Below are 23,277 nucleotides of genomic sequence, written 5' to 3'. Positions count from 1 at the left end.
CTGGTGCTTAAAGCTAGTGAGGGAGATAAGTGTTTCCAGTTTCAGAGATTTTTGTAGTTCGTTCCAGTCATTGGCAGCAGAGAACTGGAAGGAGAGACGGCCAAAGGAAGAATTGGTTTTGGGGGTGACAAGAGAGATATACCTGCTGGAGTGCGTGCTACAGGTGGGTGCTGCTATGGTGACCAGCGAGCTGAGATAAGGGGGGACTTTACCTAGCAGGGTCTTGTAGATGACCTGGAGCCAGTGGGTTTGGCGACGAGTATGAAGCGAGGGCCAGCCAACGAGAGTGTACAGGTCGCAGTGGTGGGTAGTATATGGGGCTTTGGTGACAAAATGGATGGCACTGTGATAGACTGCATCCAATTTATTGAGTGGGGTATTGGAGGCTATTTTGTAAATGACATCACCGAAGTCGAGGATTGGTAGGATGGTCAGTTTTACAAGGGTATGTTTGGCAGCATGAGTGAAAGATGCTTTGTTGCGGAATAGGAAGCCAATTCTAGATTTAACTTTGGATTGGAGATGTTTGATGTGAGTCTGGAAGGAGAGTTTACAGTCTAACCAGACACCTAGGTATTTGTAGTTGTCCACATATTCTAAGTCAGAGCCGTCCAGAGTAGTGATGTTGGACAGGCGGGCAGGTGCAGGCAGCGATCGGTTGAAGAGCATGCATTTAGTTTTACTTGTATTTAAGAGCAATTGGAGGCCACGGAAGGAGAGTTGTATGGCATTGAAGCTCGCCTGGAGGGTTGTTAACACAGTGTCCAAAGAAGGGCCAGACGTATACAGAATGGTGTCGTCTGCGTAGAGGTGGATTAGCGACTCACCAGCAGCAAGAGCGACATCATTGATGTATACAGAGAAGAGAGTCGGTCCAAGAATTGAACCCTGTGGCACCCCCATAGAGACTGCCAGAGGCCCGGACAACAGATGCTCTGATTTGACACACTGAACTCTATCAGAGTAGTAGTTGGTGAACCAGGCGAGGCAATCATTTGAGAAAGCAAGGCTGTCGAGTCTGTCGATGAGGATGTGGTGATTGACAGAGTCGAAAGCCTTGGCCAGGTCAATGAATACGCTGCACAGTATTGTTTCTTATCGATGGCGGTTAAGATATCGTTTAGGACCTTGAGCGTGGCTGAGGTGCACCCATGACCAGCTCTGAAACCAGATTGCATAGCGGAGAAGGTATGGTGGGATTCGAAATGGTCGGTAATCTGTTTGTTGACTTGGCTTTCGAAGACCTTAGAAACACTCTTGACCCTGTAGTAGTTTGGGTCAAGAGTGTCCCCCCCCTTTGAAGAGGGGGATGACTGCAGCTGGTTTCCAATCTTTGGGAATCTCAGACGACACGAAAGAGAGGTTGAACAGGCTAGTAATAGGGGTGGCAACAATTTCAGCAGATAATTTTAGAAAGAAAGGGTCCAGATTATCTAGCTGGCTGATTTGTAGGGGTCCAGATTTTGCAGCTCTTTCAGAACATCAATTGACTGGATTTGTGAGAAGGAGAAATGGGGAAGGCTTGGGCGAGTAGCTGTGGGGGGTGCAGTGCTGTTGACCGGGGTAGGGGTAGCCAGGTGGAAAGCATGGCCAGCCGTAGAAAAATGCTTATTGAAATTCTCAATTATAGTGGATTTGTCGGTGGTGACAGTGTTTCCTATCTTCAGTGCAGTGGGCTGCTGGGATGAGATGTTCTTATTCTCCATGGACTTTACAGTGTCCCAGAACTTTTTTGGGTTTGTGTTGCAGGACGCAAATTTCTGGTTGAATAAGCTAGCCTTGGCTTTTCTAACTGCCTGTGTATATTGGTTTCTAGCTTCCCTGAAAAGTTGCATATCACGGGGGCTGTTCGATGCTAATGCAGAACGCCATAGGATGTTTTTGTGTTGGTTAAGGGCAGTCAGGTCTGGAGAGAACAAAGGGCTATATCTCTTCCTGGTTCTAAATTTCTTGAATGGGGCATGCTTATTTAAGATGGTGAGGAAGGCATTTAAAAAAAATAACCAGGCATCCTCTACTGACGGGATGAGATCAATATCCTTCCAGGATACCCCGGCCAGGTCGATTAGAAAGGCCTGCTCGCTGAAGTGTTTCAGGGAGCGTTTGACAGTGATGAGTGGAGGTCGTTTGACCGCTGACCCATTATGGATGCCGGCAATGAGGCAGTGATCGCTGAGATCTTGGTTGAAAACAGCAGAGGTGTATTTAGAGGGCAAGGTGGTTAGGATGATATCTATGAGGGCGCCCGTGTTTACAGGCACTTTGGGGTGGTACCTGGTAGGTTCATTGATAATTTGTGTGAGATGGAGGGAATCAAGCTTAGATTGTAGGATGGCTGGGGTGTTAAGCATGTTCCAGTTTAGGTCGCCTAGCAGCACGAGCTCTGAAGATAGATGGGGGGCAATCAGTTCACATATGGTGTCCAAAGCACAGCTGGGGGCAGAGGGTGGTCTATAGCAGGCGGCAACGGTGAGAGACTTGTTTTTAGAGAGGTGGATTTTTAAAAGTAGAAGTTCAAATTGTTTGGGAACAGACCTGGATAGTAGGACAGAACTCTGCAGGCTATCTTTGCAGTAGATTGCAACACCGCCCCCTTTGGCCGTTCTATCTTGTCTGAAAATGTTGTAGTTAGGGATGAAAATGTCAGAATTTTTGGTGGTCTTCCTAAGCCAGGATTCAGACACGGCTAAAACATCCGGGTTGGCAGAGTGTGCTAAAGCAGTGAATAAAACAAACTTAGGGAGGAGGCTTCTAATGTTAACATGCATGAAAACAAGGCTATTACGGTTACAGAAGTCATCAAAAGAGAGCGCCTGGGGAATAGGAGTGGAGCTAGGCACTGCAGGGCCTGGATTTAACTCTACATCACCAGAGGAACAGAGGAGGAGTAGTCATGTAGTCATGATTTGGCCTCGTATTTTTCACAGTTCCCAGTTGTCTTGAAAGCACCATATGTCAGTCGAGTGAACTATCCCTTGTTATAACATCTTTGGTCTGACAGACACTTACATGACAACCAGAATGCATTGTATGATGTCAACAAACATGGCACCACACATAGCTGGAAAATAGCTCAGCAATAGCTCATCATAATCAGTACAATCTCAGAAAAGATTACAATCTATGCAAGAATCGGAATGCATGAATTGGCACCAGTACTTGAAAACGTGAATAAAGCAGTAAATGATCGTGGATGTCAGGAAACAGCAGAGGGAGCACCCACCTATCCACATCGACGGGAAAGCAGTGGAGAAGGTGGAAAGTTTTAAGTTCCTCGGTGTACACATCACAGACAAACTGAAATGGTCCACCAACACAGACAGTGTGGTGAAGAAGGCGCAACAGCACCTCTTCAACCTCAGGAGGATGAATAAATTTGTCTTGTCACCTAAAACCCTCACAAACTTTTACAGATGCACAATTGAGAGCATCCTGTCGGCCAGTATCACCACCTGGTAAGTACACTGCACTGCCCACAACTGCAAGGCTCTCCAGAGGGTGGTTCGGTCTGCACAATGCATCACTGGCGGCAAACTACCTGCCCTCCAGGACACCTACAGCACCCGCTGTCACAGGAAGACCAAAAAGATCATCAAGGACAACAACCACCCGAGCCACTGCCTGTTCACCCCACTACCATCCAGAAGGCGAGGTTAGTACAGGTGCATCAAAGCTGGGACCGAGACTGAAAATCAGCTTCTATCTAAAGGCCATCAGACTTAAACAGCCATCACTAACACAGTGAGACTGCTGCCTACATACAGACTTGAAATCATTGGCCACTTTAATAAATGGATCACTAGTCACTTTAATAGTGCCACTTTAATAGTGTTTATGTATCTTGCATTACTCATCTCATACTGTATTTTATAACATCTATTGCATCTTGACTATGCCGCTCTGTCATTGCTCATCCATATATTTATATGTATATATTCTTACTCCATCCCTATACTTAGATTTGTGTGTATTAGGTAGTTGTTGTGGAATTGTTAGATTACTAGATTAGATTACTTGTCAGAAATTACTGCACTGTCGGAACTAGAAGCACAAGCATTTCACTACACTTGCAATAACATCTGCTAACCATATGTATGTGACCAATACAATTTGATTTGATTTGAAATACATTATGCTCCATACATACGTACAGTATGCTACAGTAGAAACAACATGATATACAGAAAATAAAAAAAAGTTTGTGCAAGTTCTGACTAGAGATGTGCAATGTCTTCATACTTGATCTGGGGAAACACTGGGGAAGTGCTTGGTCTCTCGTTGAAGAGAGAAGTATGTCCGGCTCAGTAAAGCCTCAAACATAAATTGTCCGCAACAGTGAAATGAGGAGGCGGATCACACCTCAATTCAAACTGTCGTTAGAAAATACAAGTTGTTCAAAAAAATGTTAAATGGACAAGTTGAAACAGAGCCTATAGACAATTAGCAGGCAGAGTTCCTTGGTTTGAGGGCAGCGCAGGTTAACTGTCGTGTTGAGTAACAATCACATTTTGGAACAGTGAGTGCATTCTGACATCATACACATAAAAAAACTCACGCTGTGGCAACCGTTAGAGACATTTGGAACTCAAACGTGAAAAGGTTAAAGAACACCCTCTGTGTTCTGTTAGACAGGTAACTCTTTATCCACAATATTGCAGGGGGTATAAAGCCATAACACACACGTTTTTCCATCAGCAGACTATGATCGATAATCTCAAAAGCTGCACTGAAGTCTAACGAAACAGCTCCCACAATTTCTCTCAGCCAATCATCAGTAATTTGTGTAAGTGCCGTATTTGTTGAATGTCCTTCCCTATAAGTGTGCTGAAAGTCTGATGTCAATTTGTTTACAGTAAAATAGCATTGCATCTGGTCAAACACACTTTTCCCAAAAGGTTTACTAAGGGTTGGTAACAGGCTGATTGGTCGGCTGTTTAAGCCAGTAAAGGGGGCTTTACTATTCTTAGGAAGCGGAATTACTTTTGTTTCCCTCTAGTCCTGAGGGCACACACTTTCTAGTAGGTTTAGATTAAAGACATGGCAAATAGGAGTGGCAATATCATCCGCTATTATCCTCAGACCCCGGTGGCTTGTCATTGTTGATAGACACATTTTTTTCACTTCTTCCACATTTTATGGAATCCAAAATTACAATGCTTGTCTTTCATCATTTAATCAGTTATACTTGGATGTGTAGTATCAGCGTTTGTTGCTGGCATGTCATGCCTAAATTTGCTAATCTTGCCAATGAAAAAATCATTACAGTAATTGGCAATATCAGTGTTTTTTTTGACGAATGAGCCATAGAGATGGCGCTGGAGGAGATGGCTGCCGTTTTACAGGCTCCTAACCAATTGTGTTATTGTGTGTTTTTTTGCGTTATTTGTAACTTATTTTGTACATAATGTTTCTGCCACCGTCTCTTATGACCGAAAAGAGCTTCTGGATATCAGGACAGCGATTACTCACCTCGTACTGGACAAAGATTAATTCTTTAAGGATTCAGACGCAAAGGATTTACTTCAGACACACGTAAAGGCCCAAAATCCCCGTCATTCGCATGAAGAAGAGACGGAGATATATGGGACGTAGGTCGGGGTGCCTTGTAAGGATCCGAGGGCGAATGCGTAATCCGCTTCTAACATCAGTCCTATTAGCCAACGTGCAATCACTGGATAATAAAATGGATGAGCTCCGATCAAGACTATCCTACCGACGGGACATTTAAAAATTGTAATATCTTACGTTTCACCGAGTCATGGTTTAACGACGAGATGGATAACATACAGCTGGCTGGGTTTACGGTGCATCGGCAAGATAGAACAGCTGCCTCCGGTAAGACGGGGTGGCGGTCTGTGTCTATTTGTAAATAACAGATGGTGAACGAAATCGAATAATAAGGAAGTCTCAAGGTTTTTCTCGCTTAAGGTAGAGAATCTCATGATAAGCTGTAGACCACACTATTTACCAAGAGAGTTTTAATTTATACTTTTCATAGCTGTCTGTTTACCACCACAAACTGATGCTGGCACTAAGACCGCATTCAATGAGCTGTATAAGGCCATAAGCAAACAAGAAATTCTCATTCAGAGAGTGGCCGGGGACTTAATGCAGGGAAACGTAAATCTGTTTTACGTAATTTCTACCAGCATTTTACATGTGCAACCAAAGGAAAAAAAACTCTAGAACACCTCCCTCTGCAACTGGATCCTGGACTTCCTGACGGGCTGCCTCCAGGTGGTAGGTGTAGGTAAGAACACATCTGCCATGCTGATCCTCAACACGGGGGCCCCTCAGGGGTGCGTGCTCAGTCCCCTCCTGTTCTCCCTGTTCACCCATGACTGCATGCCCAAACACGACTCCAACACCATCATTAATTTTGCAGACAACACATCAGTGGTAGGCCTGATCACCGACAACGATGAGGCAGCCGAAAGGGAGGAGGTCAGAGACCTGGCAGTGTGGTGCCAGGATAACAACCTCTCCCTCAATGTGATCAAGACTAAGGAGATGATTGTGGACTACAGGAAAGGAGGACCGAGCACGCCCCCATTCTCATTGACAGGGGCTGTAATGGAGCAGGTTGAGAGCTTCAAGTCCACATCACCAACGAACTATCATGGTCCAAACCCACCAAGCCAGTCGTGACGAGGGCACAACAACGCCTATTCCCCCTCAGGAGACTGAAAAGAATTGGCATGGGTCCTCAGATCCTCAAACGGTTCTACAGCTGCACCATTGAGAGCTTCCTGACTGGTTGCATAACCACCTGGTATGGTAACTGCTTGGCCTCCGACCACAAGGCACTACAGAGGGTAGTGCGTACGGCCCAGTACATCACTGGAGCCAAGCTTCCTGCCACCCAGGACCTCTATACCAGGCGGTGTCAGAGGAAGGCCCTAAAATGGTTCTCTCTGCTAGCGCATGGTATGCGGTTCCGGAGCTCCAAGTCTAGGTCCAATAGGCTTCTTAACAGCTTCTACCCCCAAGCCGTAAGACTCATGAACAGCTAATCAAATGGCTACCCGGACTATTTGCATAGTCACTTTACCTCTACTTACATGTACATATTACCTCAATTACCTCGACTAACCTGTGACCTCGCATATTGACTCTGTACCGGTCCCTCCTGTATATAGCCTTGCTTCTGTTATTTTATTGTTGCCCTTTAATTATTAGTTATTTTTCTATTTTCTTTTTTCTATTTACATTTTTTATTTATTTTTTACAAAATTTTATTTGAGTAAATACTTTAACAAATACTCTTAAAACTGCATTGTTGGTTAAGGGCTTGAAAGTAAGCATTTCACTGTAAGGTGAAATACCTGTTGTATTCGGTGCATGTGACAATAACATTTTATTTTATTTGATATGATTCAATGAATGTTGCAGTTGAGGTTGCCTTTTTGCCAAAAATTTCACTTAAGGTGCTGCAAAGCATGTTATTATCATTGTTTATGTCATTTATCTGTGTTTCATTGTATACAGTGCCATCGGAAAGTATTCAGACCCCTCGACTTCGACAGTTTGTTTACATTACAGCCTCATTCTAAAAAGGATTAAAACATGTCTCAACAATCTACACACAATACCCCATAATGACAAAGCAAAAACGTGTTTTTAGACATTTTTGCACATTTATATTAAAAAAATACAAAAAATACCTGATTTACATAGGTATTCAGCCCCTATGTTATGAGACTTGAAATTGAACTCAGGCGCATCCTGTTTCCATTGATCATCCTTGAGATGTTTGTACAACTTGATGGAGTCCATCTGTGGTAAATTCAATTGATTGGCCATGATTTGGAAAGGAACACACCTGTCTATATAAGGTCCCACAGTTGAAAGTGCATGTCATAGCAAAAACCAAGGAATGAAGTCGAAGGAATTGTCCGTAGAGCTCCGAGACAGGATTGTGTCGAGGCACAGATCTGGTCAGGGAGGTGACCAAGAACCCGATGGTCACTTTGACAGAGCTATAGAGTTCCTCTGTGGAGATGGGAGAACCTTCCAGAAGGACAACCATCTCTGCAGCACTCCACCAATCAGGCCTTTATGGTAGAGTGGCCAGACGGAAGCCACTACTCAGTAAAAGGCACATGACAGCCTGCTTGGAGTTTCCCAAAAGGCACCAAAAGACTCTGACCATGAGAAACAAGAATATCTGGTCTAATGAAACCAAGATTTAACTTTTTGGCCTGAATGATAAGCGTCACGCCTGGAGGAAACCTCAAACCATCCTTACGGTCAAGCATGGTGTTGGCAGCATCATGATGAGCGGATGTTTTTCAGAAGCAGGGACTGGGAGATTCGTCAAGATCAAGGCAAAGATGTACGGAGCAAAGTAGAGAGATCCTTGATAAAAACCTGCTCCAGAGCGCTCAGGACTGCAGACTGGGACAAAGGTTCACCTTCCAACAGGACAACAACCCTAAGCACACAGCCAAGACAACACAGGAGTAGTTTCGGGACAAGTCTCTGAATGTCCTTGAGTGGCCAAGCCAGAGCCCGGACTTGAACCCAATCGAACATCTCTGGAGAGACCTGAAAATAGCTTTGCAGCGACGCTCCCCATCCAACCTGACAGAGCTAGCTAAACATTGTGTCAGCATCCGGCAGTGATCAGCTTGGTGGTTGCATAGTAACGGTGTCACCAACCCGAATTCTAATCGAGCTGGCGCCATGTTGTGAAACTGGGCTGTGCTGGCTCGGGTTTCACTTGACCCAGCTCAAATTTTAAGTGCAAGTGAAAACGGGGCTTAAGTTTTTGTCTAACTTGTTGGGAAAGTGATCAAAACGGCAGCTGTTTCATGAAGTTAGGAAGAAAAGCAGTTATCTGGTTCTAAAACAGCTGCACCGTTTGAGTGGTAGAATATATTCCTGTTCTGATTTGAAAAGCAGCGAAGTAGAGAAAGATTTCATATGCTCTAAATTGGTGCAGGTATATTGTATAGATACAAATAAATGTTGATATTTGCATTTTGCAATGCATTAAATGTCTTTGAATTAATACATTACTTCATATTTTTTTGTCTGCTGTCATTTTACTTGGCTGAAATATGAAAATATGAAATATTTTCCCACAGACCCTTCTCAGTACATGATAGGTACAGTTCTGGCAGGCCATGACAATTTCAAAGAACATAATCTAGATCAGGTATGGAAGTCGCATGACCAGTTTCACAGCTCAAGGCAAGAACACACCCTATGATAGGTGTGGAGATTGCATGACCAGTTTCACAGCTCCAGGCAAGAACACACCCCTTGGCCAGGTATGGAGATTGCATGAACAGTTTTACACAGTCAACTTCAGATGCATTTTAGTGGATTTCGTCAATTAAAACTTTGTGTCTCATTTGTTCGTATTACTGTGCAGCTAGTACTAGGAACCAATATAAACAGGGTACAATGAGGGCCGGAATTATTGGATCCCTTGATAAAGATGAACCAAAAAGACTGTAAAATAAATAATACAAATACGAAGGTATATTGTACAGCTGAAGTCAGAGGTTTACATACACTTAGGTTGGAGTCATTAAAACTCATTTTTCAACCACTCCACAAAATTCTTGTTAACAAACTATAGTTTTGGCAAGTCGGTTAGGACATCTACTTTGTGCATGACACAAGTCATTTTTCCAACAATTGTTTACAGACATATTATTTCACTTATAATTCACTGTATCACAATTCCAGTGGGTCAGAAGTTTGACTTCTGTTGACTGTGCCATTAAACAGCTTGGAAAATTCCAGAAAATGATGTCATGGCTTTAGAAGATTCGGATAGGCTAAATGATATCATTTGAGTCAATTGGAGGTGTACTTGTGGATGTATTTCAAGGCCTGCTTTCAAACTCAGTGCCTCTTTGCTTGACATCATGGGAAAATCAAAAGAAATCAGCCAAGACCTCAGAAAAACAATTGTAGACCTCCACAAGTCTGGTTCATCCTTGGGAGCAATTTCCAAACGCCTGAAAGTACCATGTTCATCTGTACAAACAATAGTACAAAAGTATAAACACCATGGGACCACGAAGTTGTCATAGCGCTCAGGAAGGAGACACGTTCAGTCTCCTAGAGATGAACGTACTTTGGTGCGAAAAGGGCAAATCAATCCCAGAACACCAGCAAAGGTCCTTGTGAAGATGCTGGAGGAAACAGGTACAAAAGTATCTATATCCACAGTAAAACGAGTCCTATATCGACATAACCTGAAAGGCCGCTCAGCAAGGTAGAAGCCACTGCTCCAAAACCACCATAAAAAAGCCAGACTACGGTTTGCAACTGCATATGGGGACAAAGATCGTACTTTTTGGAGAAATGTCCTCTGGTCTGATGAAACAAAAATAGAACTGTTTGGCCATAATGACCATCGTTATGTTAAGAAGAAAAAGGGGGAGGCTTGCAAGTCGAAGAACAGCATCCCTACTGTGAAGTACAGGGATGGCAGCATCATGTTGTGGGGGTGCTTTGCTGCAGAAGGGACTGGTGCACTTCACAAAATAGATGGCATCATGAGGGAGGAATTTATGTGGATATATTGAAGCAAAATCTCAAGACATCAGTCAGGAAGTTAAAGCTTGGTCGCAAATGGGTCTTCCAAATGGACAATGACCACAAGCATACTTCCAAAGTTGTGGCAAAATGGCTTAAGGACAACAAAGTCAAGGTATTGGAGTGGCCATCACAAAGCCCTGACCTCAATCCTATAGAAAATGTGTGGGCAGAACTGAAAAAGTGTGTGCGAGCAAGGAGGCCTACAAACCTGACTCAGTTACACCAGCTCTGTCAGGAGGAATGGGCCAAAATTCACCCAACTTATTGTGGGAAGCTTGTGGAAGGCTACCCTAAACGTTTGACCCAAGTTAAACAATTTAAAGGCAATGCTACCAAATACTAATTTTGTATATGTAAACTTCTGACCCACTGGGAATGTGATGAAATAAATAAAAGCTGAAATAAATCATCTCTCTACTATTATTCTGACATTTCACATTCTTAAAAGAAAGTGGTGATCCTAACTGATCTAAGACAGGTAATTTTGACTAGGATTAAATGTCAGGAATTGTGATAAACTGAGTTTAAATTTATTTGGCTAAGGTGTATGTAAACTTCTGACTTCAACTGTATGTTCAAAACATTTTTTAAAATATTTTATTTTAGAATAATATGTGACCAAATGTTTAATTGACCCCAAAATCAAAAATTTGCAATGGCCATCTCAGTCTCTGGAATTGAAGAGAACAGCCCATAATCACATATGAAGGATATCAAGGATCTGGAAAGATTATGTATGAAGGAATGGTCTAAGATCCTCCTAATGTGTTCTCCAATCTAATATAACATTTTAGAAAAAGGCTCAGTGTTGTTATCCTGACAAGGGGAGGGTGATGGTGTATTGAAAACAGGGGATCCAATAATTTTGACCCCTATCTTGTTGCAATTTTTTGTATTACTTCTTGAACAAAATCAATTTCTCTGCGCAATTATATTGGTATAAAATTATATAATTGCTACATTTTTGGAGCATCGGTATTTGAATTATTTATTTCATACAGTCTTTTTTGCTTATCTTTATCAAGGGATCCAATAATTTCGGACACAACTGTAGATCTTAATATCATTTTATCCTTCGCCTTTGCTAACACGGTATGTAAAAATGTTAACATCCAGTCTATAACAACAGTCATAAGCACACTGTTTTTTTTTTGATGACAACATCTATGTCTCTGTTTCAGTAAAACATATTTTGGTTATGAAACCTCATGTACACACAGCAATATATTTTGTGTAAGCAGACATTGAAAAATACATTTCTACAGAGTACTACAGCATCATAAGCCATAGAATATGTTTTCAAGATCTCAAAATGTTTAAGTTTTGTAGTAATGATTTCCATTTGCATTCTGCCAAAATCAAATAGGGAAGTGAGGGTGAAAAAGTTTTGTTCAAAAATTGAGACCAGTGTAGCAGTGACCAGGGTTTGGAACTGGTTCAGGGAACAGAACCGGAAACTGGAAAATATTTTAGAATAAAGCTGTAACATAACAAGTGTGGATATAAGGTGGGATGTATAGACATTATGGACAGTATGTGGACAGAATATGTAGTATATCTGAAGAATATGTGGATAGAATAGTATATGTACAGCAATAGCTGAATATAATTGCCTTGACTAGAACACAGTATATACATATGAAATGGGTAAAACAGTATTTAAACATTATACAGTGACCAGTGTCCCATTATTCAAGTTACCAGTGTTCCATATCTATGAACATAAGGGATCAGCCTCTAAGGTGCGGGGATGAGTCACTGGGTGGTAGCCGGCTTGTGACAGTGACTAAGTTCAGGGCAGGGTACTGGGTGGAGGCTGGCTAGTAATGGCTATCTAACAGTCTGATGGCCTTGAGATAGAAGCTGTTTTTCAGTCTCTCGGTCCCAGCTTTGATGCACCTGTACTGACTTCTCCTTCTGGATGGTAGTGGGGTGAACAGGCTGTGGCTCGGGTTGCGTGGCCACGCAGTCATGGGTAAACACGGAGTACAGGAGGCGGCTGAGAGTGCACCCTTAGTGGGGCCCCTGTGTTGAGGATCAGCGTAGTGGAGGTGTTGTTGCCTACCTTTACCCCCTTGGGGGCGGCCCGTCAGGAAGTCCAGGACCCAGTTGCACAGGGCGGGGTTCAGTTACCGGGCTTAATGATGAGCTTGGAGGGTACTATGGTATTGAAGGCTGAGCTGTAGTCAATGAACAGCATTCTTATATACAGTTGTTCAGTTTATGTCTCAGTTGTTGAATCTTGTTATGTTCCTACATGTTAAGTTTGCTGAAAATAAACGCAGTTGACAGTGAGACAACGTTTCTTTTTTTGCTGAGTTTATATTGAAATCAGAAGTTTATATACACCTCAGCCAAATAGATTTAAACTCAGTTTTTCACAATTCCTGACATTTAATCCAAGTAACATTCCCTGATGTAGGTCAGTTAGGATCACCACTTTCTTTTAAGAATGTGAAATGTCAGAATAATAGTAGAGAGAATGATTTATTTCAGCTTTCATTTCTTTCATCACATTCCCAGTGGGTCAGAAGTTTACATTTTAACTTTAAATTGTTTAACTTGGGTCAAACGTTTTTGGTAGCCTTCCACAAGCTTCCCACAATAAGTTGGGTGAATTTTGGCCCATTCCTCCTGACAGAGCTGGTGTAACTGAGTCAGGTTTGTAGGCCTCCTTGCTCCACACGCTTTTTCAGGTCTGCCCACACATTTTCTATAGGATTGAGGTCAGGGCTTTGTGATGGCCACTCCTTACGCCATTTTGCCACAACTTTGAAAGTATGCTTGGTGTCATTGTCCATTTGGAAGACCAATTTGCGACCAAGCTTTAACTTCCTGACTGATGACTTGAGATTTTGCTTCAATACATCCACATAATTTTCCTCCCTCATGATACCATCTATTTTGTGAAGTGCACCAGTCCCTCCTGCAGCAAAGCACCCTCACAAGATGATGCTGCAACCCCCGTGCTTCACGGTTTGGATGGTGTTCTTCGGCTTGCAAGCCTCCCCCTTTTTCCTCCAAACGTAACAATGGTCATTATGGCCAAACAGTTCTATATTTGTTTCATCAGACCAGAGGATATTTCTCCAAAAAGTATGATCTTTGTCCCCAGAAGAGGACTGGCCTCCCCTCATGGTTCCTCTCTAGGTTTCTTCCTAGGTTCTGGCCTTTCTATGTAGTTTTTCCGAGCCACCATTGCTTGCTGTTTGGGGTTTTAGGCTGGGTTTCTGTACAGCACTTTGAGATATCAGCTGATGTAAGAAGGGCTTTATAAATACATTTGATTTGATTTGATGTGCAGTTGCAAACCGTAGTCTGGCTTTTTTATGGCGGTTTTGGAGCAGTGGCTTCTACCTTGCTGAGCGGCCTTCTACCTTGCTGAGCGGCCGACTCGTTTTACTGTGGACATAGATACTTTTGTACCGGTTTCCTCCAGCATCTTCACAAGGTCCTTTGCTGTTGTTCTGGGATTGATTTGCCCTTTTCGCACCAAAGTACGTTCATCTCTAGGAAACTGAACGCGTCTCCTTCCTGAGCGGTTTGACGGCTGCGTGGTCCCATGGTGTTTATACTTGCGCACTATTGTTGGTACAGATTAACATGGTACCTTCAGGAGTTTGGAAATTGCTCCCAAGGATGAACCAGACTTGGGGAGGTCTACGAAAGGTCTTGGCTGATTTCTTTTGATTTTCCCATGATGTCAAGCAAAGAGGCACTGAGTTTGAAGGTAGGCCTTGACATTTATCCACAGGTACACCTCCAATTGACTCAAATGATGTCAATTAGCCTATCACAAGCTTCTAAAGCCATGACATCATTTTCTGGAATTGTCTAAGCTGTTTAAAGGCACAGTCAACTTAGTGTATGTAAACTTCTGACCCACTGGAATTGTGATACAGTGAATTATAAGTTAAATAATCTGTAAACAACTGTTGGAAAAAAAACTTGTGTCATGCACAAAGTAGATGTCCCAACTGACTTGCCAAAACTATAGTTTGTTAACAAGAAATTTGTGGAGTGGTTGAAGAATGAGTTTTAATGACTGTTGGTATTCCTCTTGACCAGATGGGATAGGGCAGTGTGCAGTGTGATGGCGATTGAAACATCCATTGGATCTATTGGGATGGTATGCGAATTGCAGTGGGTCTAGGGTGTCAGGTAAGGTGGAGGTGATATGATCCTTAACTAGCCTCTCAAAGCCCTTCATGAGGACATGAGTGAGTGCTACGGGGCGAAAGTCATTTAGTTCAGTCCCTTTCGCTTTCTTGGGTACAGGAACAATGGTTGACATCTTGAAGCAAGTGGGGTTAGCAGACTGGGATAGGGAGAGATTGAATATGTCTGTAAACACTCCCGCCAGCTGGCCTGCGCATGCTCTGAGGACGCGGCTAGGGATGCCGTCTGGGCCGGCAGCATTGCGAGGGTTAAAAACTCTTAAATGTCTTTCTTACATTGGCCAAGGAGTCCTGGGGAGCGGTCTGTGTCAGAGGCACTGTGTTAGCCTCAAGCGGGCAAAGAAGGTGTTCAGTAGTAGTAATATTGACTATGGTAGAAGTAAGCATAATAGTAGTAGACGTCGTATCAGTATACTGCAATAGTAATAGATACTGGTGTAGATAGGTAGGACTATAATCAAATAATCATATGGGTTAGCTATGGTAAGTGGGGTAGCTATTGTAGAGTGTTTAGTGAGTGTGGGGTTGGAGTGGGTTGGAGTGAACTATGTGGCATAACTAGTGTTAGAATAATTTGATAATTCTGAAAGTTTCATGGCAGTTAACTCAACAGTGGGAAGTTTAAAGGAAGTTTAAAGCTTAAAGAAAGTGTCAGGATTTGGCCAGGATTGTTCAGGTTTTGGTCACTAGATGCCCCCATTGCGCCTTTTTGAACCTTTTGTTTTTTCCCTTGTTCTAGTTATTATTTGCACCTGTGCCTCGTTTCCTTGTAGGTATTTAAACCCTTAGTGTTCCTTAGATCTTTGCTCTGTGTTTGTATGTTAGCACCCAGCCCCAGCCATGCTGTGAACATATATTTCTCTAGTTGGATTTTCCTGAGGTACTCTGGTTTTGTTCTTGTTTATTTTTTATTATTCTTTTGAGGTTTGTTTTTCCCTGCTGTTCTTACCACTTTGTGGATTTTCATTGTATCTTGGAGGATATTCATTTTTTCTCTTGGCATTACTTTTGACGTTGTGGATTTATATTTTTTGCCTGAAGATCTTTTACCTTGATTAAACCACCGTCTCTAGTACTGCTGTGTCTGCCTCATCTTCTGGGTTCTGCCGACTATTAGTGACTGTTTCTCACACCGGGTCCTGACAGAAAGTAGCTGATGCGGAGTCTAAAACAGATGGTTCTCATTCAAACCAATGTTAATTTGAAACATTTCAAATTGTTATAGTTTAAAAAGTATACATAGTATCAACAAGCTGTATGCAAGCAATCTAAGTTGAGTCATTCTGTACATTACAACCTTAGTTTGGAATTGATAGCTTAAACAGAGAGAATAGGGTGCACATTCTTTACATTTACATTACATTTACATTACATTTAAGTCATTTAGCAGACGCTCTTATCCAGAGCGACTTACAAATTGGTGCATTCACCTTATGATATCCAGTGGAACAACCACTTTACAATAGTGCATCTAACTCTTTTAGGGGGGGGGGGGGGGGGGTTAGAAGGATTACTTTATCCTATCCTAGGTATTCCTTAAAGAGGTGGGGTTTCAGGTGTCTCCGGAAGGTGGTGATTGACTCCGCTGACCTGGCGTCGTGAGGGAGTTTGTTCCACCATTGGGGTGCCAGAGCAGCGAACAGTTTTGACTGGGCTGAGCGGGAACTGTACTTCCTCAGAGGTAGGGAGGCGAGCAGGCCAGAGGTGGATGAACGCAGTGCCCTTGTTTGGGTGTAGGGCCTGATCAGAGCCTGAAGGTACGGAGGTGCCGTTCCCCTCACAGCTCCGTAGGCAAGCACCATGGTCTTGTAGCGGATGCGAGCTTCAACTGGAAGCCAGTGGAGAGAGCGGAGGAGCGGGGTGACGTGAGAGAACTTGGGAAAGTTGAACACCAGACGGGCTGCGGCGTTCTTTACCAATTCAACATTAAAGTATATGGAGCTTTTATGCAAATGTAAAATAGTTATAATTCAAAAAGTATAAATAGTATCTAAAAGCTGTATACAAGCAATCTAAGTTGGGTCAGTCTGCACCTTTCAAATTGGTTCGATGTTGAAGCTTAAACAATTCAAGAGGAGTAGCAAACCCCCTCAAAATTGTAGGAAAAGTAATCATAATACTAAAAAAGTATATTTCCTAAAGGAAATGTGGTGTGCTTGCTAGTTTGTCTTGAAGTATCTCTGGTTGTGAAATAAGTTGATAGCCTGAATATGTGAAAGTTGGTTTGGTGTCTCTAGCTTTGTCACGCCCTGATCATAGAGAGCCCTTGGTTCTCTATGGTGTTGTAGGTCAGGGCGTGACTAGGGGGGTGTTCTAGTTTTCCTATTTCTATGTTGGTGTGATTCCCAATTAGAGGCAGCTGATTATCGTTGTCTCTAATTGGGGATCATACTGAAGTTCTCCATTTTTCCCACCTGGGTTGTGGGATATTGTTTGTGCATGTGCTTGTTGCACCACGTAAGTCACGTTTCGTTATTTGTTTATTGTTTTGTTGGAAGTTTCACCATGAAAAAAAAAAAAATGGAATTTATAAAATCACGCCGTCTCTCATCACGAACGTGACAAGCTTGACCGGTTCAAAAGTTATTATTATTGTTGTTGGGTTATTTTATGCCAATTTATGCAAATGTCAATAGTTATAATTTATACAATTATTATTAATTATACAATGCCAACAATACAAAATTATACAATAATTTATACAACATTTGTTTTAATATTTGTAGCTTAAAATGGTTGGCATTGAATCCATAAAGTGTTATTCCAATTGATGCAAAATGTGTATAGTTAAAAATAGCCTATAGCCTGGATAGCCTGAACATTTTAAAGTTGGTTTTAATTGTTTTTCATTGTATATAGCTACCACTGTATTCCCTTGGTTCTTATTCAAACCCATATTAATTTATGCCAATTTCAAATGGTTATAATTCAAAAAATATAAAATATCTGAATGCAAGCAATCTAAATTGGGCCAGTCTGAACGTCTCAACATTGGATTGGTGTTGATAGCTTAAACGGTGAAAGAGGAGATGCATTTAGACATTTTGATTTTTAGAAGTGCACTGGAGATAAATAAAATTCAAAAGTATAAATGCCATCAAAAATATTTAATGCGATATTGGGTCTAGATTGAGGGGGAAAAAACGATTTAAGCAATTTTAGAACAAGGCTATAATGTAATTAAATGTGGAAAAAGTCAAGGGGGTCTGAATACTTTCTGAATTCACTGTAGTTATCCTGTTTGGGATAGGGGGTGGTATTTTCACGTCCGGATGAAAAGCGTGCCCAAAGTAAACTGCCTGCTACTCAGGCCCAGAAGCCAGGATATGCATATAATTGGTAGATTTGGATAGAAAAAAATCTAAAGTTTCTAGAACTGTTAAAATTATGCCTGTGAGTAACAGAACTTATTTGGCAGGCGAAACCCCGAGGACAAACCATCCAGGAAATGTTTTGCTGTTGAGGTGACGGTGTTTTCTATGAGAATCTAGATTTCTGAGGCATCTGGTTGCAGTTCCTAGGGCTTCCACTAGATGTCAACAGTCTTTAGAAATTGGTTGTTTTTCTTTTGAGTAATGAAGAAGTATGGCTGTTCAGACTGAGTGTCGAGTCTAGTGTACTGTTGTGTTTGGGGCGCGTGACCTGGCGCTCGCTCCACTTTAATTTTATCCGCTTGTAACTTCTTATGGCTGAAGGGGCAGTATTGAGTAGCTTGGATGAAAGGTGCCCAGAGTAAACGGCCTGCTCCTATGTCATAGTTGCTAATTTATGCATATTATTATTAGTATTGGATAGAAAACACTCTGAAGTTTCTAAAAATGTTTGAATTATGTCTGTGAGTATAACAGAACTCATATGGCAGGCAAAAACCTGAGAAGTTCCACTTCCTGTTTGGATATTTTCTGGGGGTTCCAGATTTTCAACCAAGCTCTAATTGAAAATACAGAGAGATATGGATGGGTTTTCACTTCCTACGGCTTCCACTAGATGTCAACAGTCAATAGAATCTTGTCTGATGACTCTAATGTGAAGGGGGGCCGAAGGAGACAGGAATGAGCAATCACTTCCATGAGGTGCCCGCATTGAAGTGGCGCATTCATGTGAGAGGGAGCTCCGTTCCATCGGTCAATTGAAGTCGATGTAATTCTCTGGTTGGAACGTTATTCAAGATGTATGTTAACAACATTCTAAAGATTGATTCAGTACATCGTTTGACATGTTTCTACTGACTGTAACGGAACTTTTGGACATTTCGTCACGTTATAGTGGACGTGCTTTGAGACTTTGGTTAGGGAGTTTGGTAAACAATTCGAAAGTAGCTAATTGGACATAAATAACGGACATTATCGAACAAATCAAGCATTTATTGTGGACCTGGGATTCCTAGGACTGCATTCTGATGAAGTTCATCAAAGGTAAGGAAACATTTATCATGTATTTTCTGGTTTCTGTTGAGTCCAACATGGCGGCTAATTTGGCTATTGTTCTGAGCTCCGTCTCAGATTGTTGCATGGTTTATTTTTCCGTAAAGTTTTTTTGAAATCTGACACAGCAGTTGCATTAAGCTTTATTTTGGTGTATTGCACTTGTGATTGTATGAGAGTAAAATATTTCTAATTTATTTTGAATTTCGCACTCTGCAATTTCACCGGATGTTGTCGAAACGTTCCGCTAGCAGAACCCCTAGCCATAAAAGGTTATAGTTGATAAAGAGTTCAAAGAATTTGAAGCTAGGATAGCCTGAATGTTTTAAAGCTGGTTTCATAGCTTAATTGGCCAAGGAGCAGACCACAACCGAGAGGTCCAAGGTTGCCACGGTAATTTCCCTGCTGACAGGGTGGGCGTTGGAGTGGGCTATGGCCGTCAGAGAGAGGAGCGGAAAAGCTGAGTTCCTATTAGAGGTCGACCGATTATGATTTTTCAACACCGATACCGATTATTCGAGGACCAAAAAAATCCGATGCCGATTAAAAAAAAAATATATATTTTATTTGTAATAATGATTACAATAATACTGAACGAACACTTTTATTTTAATATAATACATCAATAAAATCAATTTAGCCTCAAATAAATAATGAAACATGTTCAATTTGGTTTAAATAATGCAAAAACAGTGTTGGAGAAGAGAGAAAGCTTTTTTACATGGCACATATTGCACTAACGTGTCAAGTTCGTTGCTCAGAACAAGAGAACATATGAAAGCTGGTGGTTCCTTTTAACATGAGTCCTCAATATTCCCAGGTAAGAAGTTTTAGGTTGTAGTTATTATAGGAATTATAGGACTATTTCTCTCTATACCATTTGTATTTCATATACCTTTGACTATTGGATGTTCTTATCGGCACTTTAGTATTGCCAGTGTAACAGTATAGCTTCCGTCCCTCTCCTCGCCCCTACCTGTGCTCGAACCAGGAACACATCGACAACAGCCACCCTCGAAGCATTGTTACCCATCACTCCACAAAAGCCGCGGCTCTTGCAGAGCAAGGTGAACAGCTACTTCAAGGTCTCAGAGCGAGGGACATCACCGATTGAAACGCTATTAGCGCGCACCCCGCTAACTACCGAGCCATTTCACATTGGTTACACCAGCCTAATCTCGGGAGTTGATAGGCTTGAAGTCATAAACAGTGCAATGCTTGAAGCATTGCGAAGTGCTGCTGGCAAACGGAGGAAAGTGCTGTTTGTATGAATGCTTACGAGCCTGCTGCTGCCTACCACCGCTCAGTCAGACTGCTCTATCAAATCATAGACTTAATTATAACATAATAACACACAGAAATACGAGCCTTAGGTCATTATTATGGTCAAATCCGGAAACTATCATTTCGAAAACAAAAAGTTTATTCTTCAGTGAAATACGGAACCGTTCCGTATCTTATCTAACGGGTGGCATCCCTAAGTCTACATATTGCTGTTACATTGTACAACCTTCAATGTTATGTCATAATTATGTACAATTCTGGCAAATTAATTACGGTCTTTGTTAGGAAGAAATGGTCTTCACACAGTTCGCAACGAGCCAGACGGCCCAAACTGCTGCATATACCCTGACTGCTTGAACGGAACGCAAGAAAAATGACAATTTCCCTAGTTTAAAGAAATTCATGTTAGCAGGCAATATTAACTAAATATGCAGGTTTAAAAATATATACTTGTGTATTGATTTTAAAGAAAGGCATTGATGTTTATGGTTACACATTGGAGCAACAAAGTACTTTTTCGCGAATGCGCACCGCATCTATTATATGCAACGCAGGACACGCTAGATAAACTAGTAATATCATCAACCATGTGGTTAAAATTGATTGTTTTTTATAAGATAAGTTTAATGCTAACTAGCAACTTACCTGACACGCAGGCTCCTCGTGGAGTGCAATGTAAGGCAGGTGGTTACTAACCGGAAGGTTGCAAGATTGAATACCCAAGCTGACAAGGTAAACATCTGTCGTTCTGCCCCTGAACAAAGCAGTTAACCCACCGTTCCTAGGCAGTCATTGAAAATAAGAATTTGTTCTTAAACTGACTTGCCTAGTTAAATAAAAGGTTAAAAAATATATATACTGTATATATTTTATTTTTAAATCGTCCACAATCGGTGTCCAAAAATGCCAATTTCCGATTGTTATGAAAACTTGAAATCGGCCCTAATTAATAGGCCCTTCCGATTTAATCGGTCGACTTCTAGTTCCTATGAGAAGTTCATGGCCCTGTCCAGGGAGGTCTTCGACCATCCACCGGAGGGCGGAGAGGGAGGTGAGCGACTACTCCAACTCCGGTCAGGGTGCCCAGGCCTCCAGCGGATGGTATGAGCCGGCGCTCCGCACCCTATTCCTGAAGTGGACTGCATCAGAACAGAAATTCCAAGATTATGTCATAATGCTGTTATTGCATCAAATAGCTTTATGCAACAGAATAAGGGGTTGTTAGAACGCTCATCTGTGTGTGTTCTACTGAGGATGGGCCTCTGGAAGATTTACGATGTCTTTGGGTGATACCGCATTCCAGAGCATAAGTTAATTTTTCTGTTCTATAAGATACCGGGGAGAGAGAACTCCAGGGCCAGCCCATGGTCTCTACCCAATGAGTTTGCTGTGAATTATAAGTATCTTTCATACTAATCTTAACCTTGTGACCCATTCCATACATCTGTTTGTCATGTAGCCTGGGGTGTATCTTGGCTATAAAAGACCTTTGAACTTTTGTCTCAGGGCTCTCAACGAATCATCTGAGGGTGATTCGTCGACCAGCCATCATTAACGTAGATCACTTAATCGATTCACTTGATGTAGTATGTGTGTTGTATTGACATGCTCCCTTATTAATAAGTGAATAAAGATTTAGTTTAAATATAACTCTGACTTGTGTGATAAGTTTGTCTCCTCATTTGATAGTAAAGAAATGAACCACCACAGGGTCCAGACGGAGTTGGCTTGTCGGAACGACAACCTTTCCTTGGACACGCTCATTGCGATTGCTATCCATCTGGACAACCGTCTTCGGGAGCACCGGCGTCCACCTCGCCCCTCGCCCTCCTCCTTTGGCCGTCCTAAGGCAGAGCCTAAACCCATGGAGGTAGGGGCCACAAACCTCCCCGTGGCAGAACGGCATTGCCGGAGACAGCTGGAGCTCTGTTCCTATTGCGGCCAGGAGAGGCACCAGCTTCAGCGGTATTCGGTGCATCCCAACCCGGGATCCACAGGGGCAGAGGGGCGGCCACATGATTATCCGTATTCCAGGGTAGGCGTGTATTCCATCAGCATTGCTTTCACCAAACCATTCCTGGTTTCCATTTCACTGGCTGGCAGTTCCTCATGTGTTCTCTACAGCCCTAGTGGACTCTGGTGCCCCAGGGAATTTCATCGACCAGGCCCTTGCCTCCTCCCTGAACATCATCTCGTACCTGCACTCCTCTCCTCTTCCTAGTCCAAGCCCTGGATAATCAACCAGTGGGATCCGGCACAATCACACACAGCGCCACTCACCCTCACTGTGGGACCCATGCACCAAGAAAGCATTCCCTTCCTCAGCATCACCGCACCACAAAGTCATCCTCGGCCTCCCGTGTTTCCTACTTCATGACCCCACCACTCCCTCCTCATTGCCCCTGGGACTTTGCCATCGACCTACTTGCAGGCTCTGCGCCTACCCTCTGTCGGTGGTTTAAACTGAAGCCATGGTGGAGTACATCAAGGAGGCTCTCCAACTGGGTTCCATCTGCTCATCAACCTCCCCTGCGTCGGCAGGCTTCTTCTTTATGGCCAAGAAGGATGGAAGTCTACGTCCGTGCATCTATTACAGAGGCCTCAATTCCATCGCCACCAAGTCCCGCTTCCCTCTTCCATTGGTGCCGTCCACTATCGAACAGCTCCGCAGGGCCCGTTTTTTTACTAAACTGGACCTGCGGAGTACCTACAATCTGATCCTCATCCGGGAGGGGAATGAATGGAGGATCACATTGCTCACATCTGAGTAGTCCTGGGATGCCTCCTGGAGAACCGCCTGTATGTGAAAGCGGAGAGGTGCCAGTTCAAAC

This window comes from Salvelinus alpinus, chromosome 30 (genome assembly GCF_045679555.1).
Source record: "Salvelinus alpinus chromosome 30, SLU_Salpinus.1, whole genome shotgun sequence".
Classification (NCBI taxonomy): domain Eukaryota; kingdom Metazoa; phylum Chordata; class Actinopteri; order Salmoniformes; family Salmonidae; genus Salvelinus; species Salvelinus alpinus.
The sequence above is the reverse complement of the archived record's forward strand: the minus strand, read 5'-3'. Positions refer to the sequence as shown.